At 50.9% G+C, this 6,515-nt stretch overlaps 1 pseudogene; it reads right to left on the bottom strand.

The window, feature by feature from the left end:
- Window positions 1-1,816: 1,816 nt before the first annotated feature.
- Window positions 1,817-1,934, bottom strand: LOC126209130 (5S ribosomal RNA; annotated as a pseudogene).
- Between the last annotated feature and the right edge of the window lie 4,581 nt (window positions 1,935-6,515).

Genomic DNA, 6,515 nt, shown 5'->3' with positions numbered 1-6,515 from the left:
CATTTTTTTATTAAATCACTCTCTAAACTTTTTGGACTGGGAGGTATACCGTCATGGATGGGATGAGTCATTCTGAAAGATCCGCTGTTCGAAACGAAAATGGTTCAAATGGCTCTGAGCACTATGGGACTCAACTGCTGAGGTCATTAGTCCCCTAGAACTTAGAACTAGTTAAACCTAACTAACCTAACGACATCACAAACATCCATGCCCGAGGCAGGATTCGAACCTGCGACCGTAGCGGTCCTGCGGTTCCAGACTGCAGCGCCTTTAACCGCACGGCCACTTCGGCCGGCTTGTTCGAAACGAGAGAGAATATAAGTCCAGTGGCTTGAATGATGCTACCTATTTGGGAGTCAGCAAGACAGGCTGTGTGGCATACAGTGTGACGTTGTCAGCTGGCCAAATCTAGCCCCGTTGAAAATGCTGGAGCAACGTAAGCTGGATGACGTCACGGCGGCGGGATCGGGCCGGGTGCCCCGTCTGCTAACAGCTCTGTTCAAGTGGCTGAGGTCTGCTGGGGGGGGGGGGGGGGGGGAGGTGTTAGGGCCGCAGAGGAGCGGTAGGGCCGGGCCAGATTGGAGTTGCGGTCGCGCCTGCGCTTGTCAGCGGCTGCCGGTGGCCGGTGCTGGGGCAGCGTAGCAGCTCCAACAGCCGTGGCAGGGCTGCCTGTGATACAATGGCCAGCAGGGCACAGCGCCTGCAACAACAGAATACCTCGCTCAGGTCCGCTCAAAGCGCTGCACTCATACCGTCCGCAGGAAGGTCACTCCAGCGAGAAATGTTTCAAATGGCTCTGAGCACTATGGGACTTAACTTCTATGGTCATCAGTCCCCTAAACCTAACTAACCTAAGGACATCATACAACACACAGTCATCACTAGGCAGAGAAAATCCCTGACCCCGCCGGGAACCGAACCCGGGAACACGGGCGCGGGAAGCGATCACTCCAGCGAGACCATCAAGCAAATGTTGACCCGTAACTACTTTCGACGGCGCCATCGTCCGTGAACATCTGAGGATGACAACAACGTGGAATTCGGTACAGCCACTAAACAATTTTGTGAGCTCTGCGTGAAATAAAATTTCTAAAATATAGCAAATATAAACATACACTGCCGGAACAACAATAGTTCACCTATTTAGATGCTTCCAATTAACTCAATATTTTTGCAGCAGTGCATATGGAATACATGAAACGATTACAGTTGCAGATCAATAGCACAAGCGGTTCTGTAGTGCCAGTTACTGACCCATGCTGAAACATAAATATTAGTACGTGGTGTAACCTCCACGGACGGCAGTGCGGGTGCTGACTCTGACATGCAATCGATCGTACAAATTGCTAATACTGTCTTGGGATACATTGTGCCACGCCTGCTCGACTTGTTCACGTAGATCTGTGAGAGCCGGCCGCTGTGGCCGAGCGGTTTTGAGCTTCAGTCCGGAACCACCCATAGTGCTTAGAGCCATTTGCATTTGAAGATCTGTGAGAACTGTTGGCTGACGAGTTGTACGTGTCACTTCTGGTCCCACCATATCGCACACATGCAGGATTGGAGACAAGTCCGGAGATCTTCCTGGCCAGGGATGTTGCTGCACGTTTTGCATAAGCACTCCGTCGTCAGGCCACAAGTGGCCCATCGGGACCATACGACCGCCGTGTCATCCTCAGTTGAGGATGCGGATGAGAAGGGCGTGTGGTCAGCACACCGCTCTCCCAGTCGTGATTATGGTTTTCTTTGACCGGAGCCGCTACTATTCGGTCGAGTAACTCCTCAATTGGCATCACGAGGCTGAGTGCACCCCGAAAAATGGCAACAGCGCATCACGGCCTGGATGGTCACCCATCCAAGTTCCAGCCACTCCCGACAGCGCTTAACTTCGGTGATCTGACGGGAACCGGTGTATCCACTGCGGCAAGGCCGTTGCCTACGGTTTTGCATAGCACGTTGAGTTTCACAGAAAATACATCAGCTTCATGTTGAAATAACTGCACATGCTGATTGATCAGCGTCCCCTCCAGAAACACCAAAGGTGAGCGGGGTAGCTCATCGCATCCCCGGACCTTAAGGCCTGCAGTCCGACCAGTGGGGCTTGGACGAATGCACTCTACCCGACAGCGCTCACCAGGTCTACGTCGTATGTACTTGTGTGCAAGCAAAGTCTGCCTTAATCTCTGAAGACCACGGCCCGCCATTCCAAGCTATTCCCTGACGGCACCATTCGTGCCCTGCACGTCGATACTGTGGCGTGAGTGTAAGACAGGCAAGAGGTGTGCGTGCCTGTAGTGCCACTGGTAAGAACCTGTTCGCAACAGTTCGTGTTGACACGTTCTGGCCTCACAAGGCCTCCTACTTGTGCTGTGGTCGCTGTACAATCTCCCGCTGCTGGTCTTACAATTGTAATGGTTCTTTATTTACGTGACCATTACGGCACTCCAACCCCAGTTCTCGATACCAGTAATATTGTACTACTTTTCTGCGAAGTAACAGACATATTTTTCTGACAATATTCACATTTGGTTTTATTAATGTATAGGTACTCCGATGTATCGATACATTACAGTGATATGGTTCTTGTGTGTATTCATTTCTGTGAGACTGCCATAATCTTTGACTTACTTGCAACTGTTACGATGTGAATGCGCAGAGAGCAGTCTTTGTTTCACTTTGCAGAAGTTGTTTTCCGCTTTGTAAAAGAACAGTCAAGTCTTGTGTTTGGTTAAAGTGGAAATTAAATATATGAAGATTGATACAAAACTCTTTTCTTGATGATGTGACAATTAAGAAGAAGTATACGTGAATTTACAAGAACTTTAATAAAAATGTGGATCGGGAACACCAAGTCAAAAATCATTTCTACCATACCATTGTTCTCATCTGGGATTGTTTGATCATTAAGAATTTCCTGAAAAACGCATTTGTTAGGTCTTCAAATATAGCTAAAATACAGAGCTGGACCTTCTAGCAGTCAAAGTGGAATCACCCTAGAATCAACAAGATGAGCCATAACTACACTCCCGGAAATTGAAATAAGAACACAGTGAATTCATTGTCCCAGGAAGGGGAAACTTTATTGACACATTCCTGGGGTCAGATACATCACATGATCACACTGACAGAACCACAGGCACATAGACACAGGCAACAGAGCATGCACAATGTCGGAACTAGTACAGTGTATATCCACCTTTCGCAGCAATGCAGGCTGCTATTCTCCCATGGAGACGATCGTAGAGATGCTGGATGTAGTCCTGTGGAACGGCTTGCCATGCCATTTCCACCTGGCGCCTCAGTTGGACCAGCGTTCGTGCTGGACGTGCAGACCGCGTGAGACGACGCTTCATCCAGTCCCAAACATGCTCAATGGGGGACAGATCCGGAGATCTTGCTGGCCAGGGTAGTTGACTTACACCTTCTAGAGCACGTTGGGTGGCACGGGATACATGCGGACGTGCATTGTCCTGTTGGAACAGCAAGTTCCCTTGCCGGTCTAGGAATGGTAGAACGATGGGTTCGATGACGGTTTGGATGTACCGTGCACTATTCAGTGTCCCCTCGACGATCACCAGTGGTGTACGGCCAGTGTAGGAGATCGCTCCCCACACCATGATGCCGGGTGTTGGCCCTGTGTGCCTCGGTCGTATGCAGTCCTGATTGTGGCGCTCACCTGCACGGCGCCAAACACGCATACGACCATCATTGGCACCAAGGCAGAAGCGACTCTCATCGCTGAAGACGACACGTCTCCATTCGTCCGTCCATTCACGCCTGTCGCGACACCACTGGAGGCGGGCTGCACGATGTTGGGGCGTGAGCGGAAGACGGCCTAACGGTGTGCGGGACCGTAGCCCAGCTTCATGGAGACGGTTGCGAATGGTCCTCGCCGATACCCCAGGAGCAACAGTGTCCCTAATTTGCTGGGAAGTGGCGGTGCGGTCCCCTACGGCACTGCGTACGATCCTACGGTCTTGGCGTGCATCCGTGCGTCGCTGCGGTCCGGTCCCAGGTCGACGGGCACGTGCACCTTCCGCCGACCACTGGCGACAACATCGATGTACTGTGGAGACCTCACGCCCCACGTGTTGAGCAATTCGGCGGTACGTCCACCCGGCCTCCCACATGCCCACTATACGCCCTCGCTCAAAGTCCGTCAACTGCACATACGGTTCACGTCCACGCTGTCGCGGCATGCTACCCGTGTTAAAGACTGCGATGGAGCTCCGTATGCCACGGCAAACTGGCTGACACTGACGGCGGCGGTGCACAAATGCTGCGCAGCTAGCGCCATTCGACGGCCAACACCGCGGTTCCTGGTGTGTCCGCTGTGCCGTGCGTGTGATCATTGCTTGTACAGCCCTCTCGCAGTGTCCGGAGCAAGTATGGTGGGTCTGACACACCGGTGTCAATGTGTTCTTTTTTCCATTTCCAGGAGTGTACTTCGACGAAATCTACGTCGTAATCCATTCAAGATAAGTGCCAAAATTTATGACTTATTTACAGCGACTTCATTATTTCCATTCTGACGATACCATCCACAGTCAATAAGTTTGTCGTTGCCCGATAAAGCGAACATATGCTGCGTGTGCAACATTATTAATCTGATTTATAACCTACTTTGCAAGTGGTGGTATTGTTAAACGATACGACAATCCTGGCGGGCGTCTGTGCTGCGTGGATGTTCGGAACCTCGTCTGCGGCTGGGAGAGTATCCACGTGACCACTGATACCAGCATCGTTGCACAACCGACCCAGCACGTCCCACTTGTGTCGCAGTTCTCAGAAAGGACTATCGCACATGGAAGGCCACAGTTTGACCCCTTTCAAATTCGCTCAGTTGGCTCTAGGAAGCACGTCTCCGTGGCTTGGTTGCCTGCTTCCTTCATACATTTACACCACACTGATGCTCCTGGCTGCGAGAATTCCCTACTAAAGGGAGACGTAGCTGGCACTCTGCTAGCTGTGCTACTATGCTCTCCGTTGACGCCCGAGTTGCATACGCCGTAGCCGGCCGAAGTGGCAGTGCGGTTCTAGGCGCTGCAGTCTGGAACTGCGAGACCGGTACGGTCGCAGGTTCGAGTCCTGCCTCGGGCATGGATGTGTGTGATGTCCTTAGGTTAGTTAGGTTTAACTAGTTCTAAGTTCTAGGGGACTAATGACCTCAGAAGTTGAGTCCCATAGTGCTCAGAGCCATTTTTGCATACGCCGTCATCGGATGAAAATCGACGTCGTCTTTCCAAGTGTGGTACTTTTTTTGCGAGCAGTGTACGTTACTTTTAATCCTTACTTTAACAGAAGTACAGTAAACGCTGTGGCACAAGCCCGTGTCCAGTCTATTGTTCTAACGTCAGAAAGAGTGCAGAATTTCTCGCCGCAGCACTAGGAGCGGGTGGTGGACCCACGCCCGAGCCGCCCCTTCACATACCCAGTCTTGCAATCCTGCCAGACATTTCAATGGATTAATCGATATAATCATGCATTCGCACGACGAGGTCGATACTCGCTAAACGCGGCGCGGAGTGACATATACGCTGGCTCTGCGTCACGTAGGACGTGTACTATCTGCTCTCCTTTGGACTTGATTATGGTGACTGTGCGATGACCCGACGGCGTCTGCGTGCGCCGACAGAGTGGTTTCTGTTCGAATTTTCCCAGTCTGAGAAACCTAGTGATCTCCGGTTCTAACGCTTGAGTTATTTAGTAAATCTCTAAAGTACTTTAATAGACAAATGGTATCCACCTCCAGAAGACGCTGTTCCTTTTTAGTTAAAGAAGAATCATGGCCTATAGTATTCTGTTATTTATTTGTTGAACGAAACCTTTGTGACTGAAAAGCAGACTTATAGCATCTAGTATCTCCTACTTCAGAACTGTCACTATCACAAAACTTGGCCCGCCCGGTTAGCAGAGCGGTCTAACGCACGGCTTTCCGTAGTGGGAAGAAGCGCCTGGTCCCCGGAACGAATCCGCCTGGCGGCCTTGTGTTGAGGTCCGTTGACCCGGCCAGTGTGTGGATGGTTTTTAGGCGGTTTTCCATCTGCCTCGGCGAATGCGGTGTGGTTCCCCTTATTCCGCCTCAGCGACACTATGTCGGTGATTGCTGCGCAAACAGGTTCTCCACGTTTGGGTACACCACCATTACTTTACCACGCAAACATACGGGTTACACTCGCCTGGTGTGAGACGTTCCCTAGTGAGGTCCACCGGGGGCCGAACCGCACAATAGCTCTGGGTGCAGTGTGGGGCGGTGAAGGGGTGAAGTGGACTGCGGTAGTCGTCGTGGGGTTGTGGACCACTGCGGCTGCGGCAGGGACGGAGCCTCTCCGTCGTTTCTAGGTCCCCGGTTAACATAAAATACAATCACAAATCTTCATTTTTGCTTAAGTTCACATTATAGACAGAAGGCAGAGAATATTTCTCTCATTGTGATGTTCCCTGGAAGTTATCATTTCTAATTTTTCTTTGCTTAAACAAGTTTATCTAGTAACTCAGTGAATGCAGAAAAATTTGAA

This window comes from Schistocerca nitens, chromosome 1 (assembly GCF_023898315.1).
Source record: "Schistocerca nitens isolate TAMUIC-IGC-003100 chromosome 1, iqSchNite1.1, whole genome shotgun sequence".
NCBI lineage: Eukaryota > Metazoa > Arthropoda > Insecta > Orthoptera > Acrididae > Schistocerca > Schistocerca nitens.
This window is presented reverse-complemented; position numbering and strand designations above follow the sequence as displayed.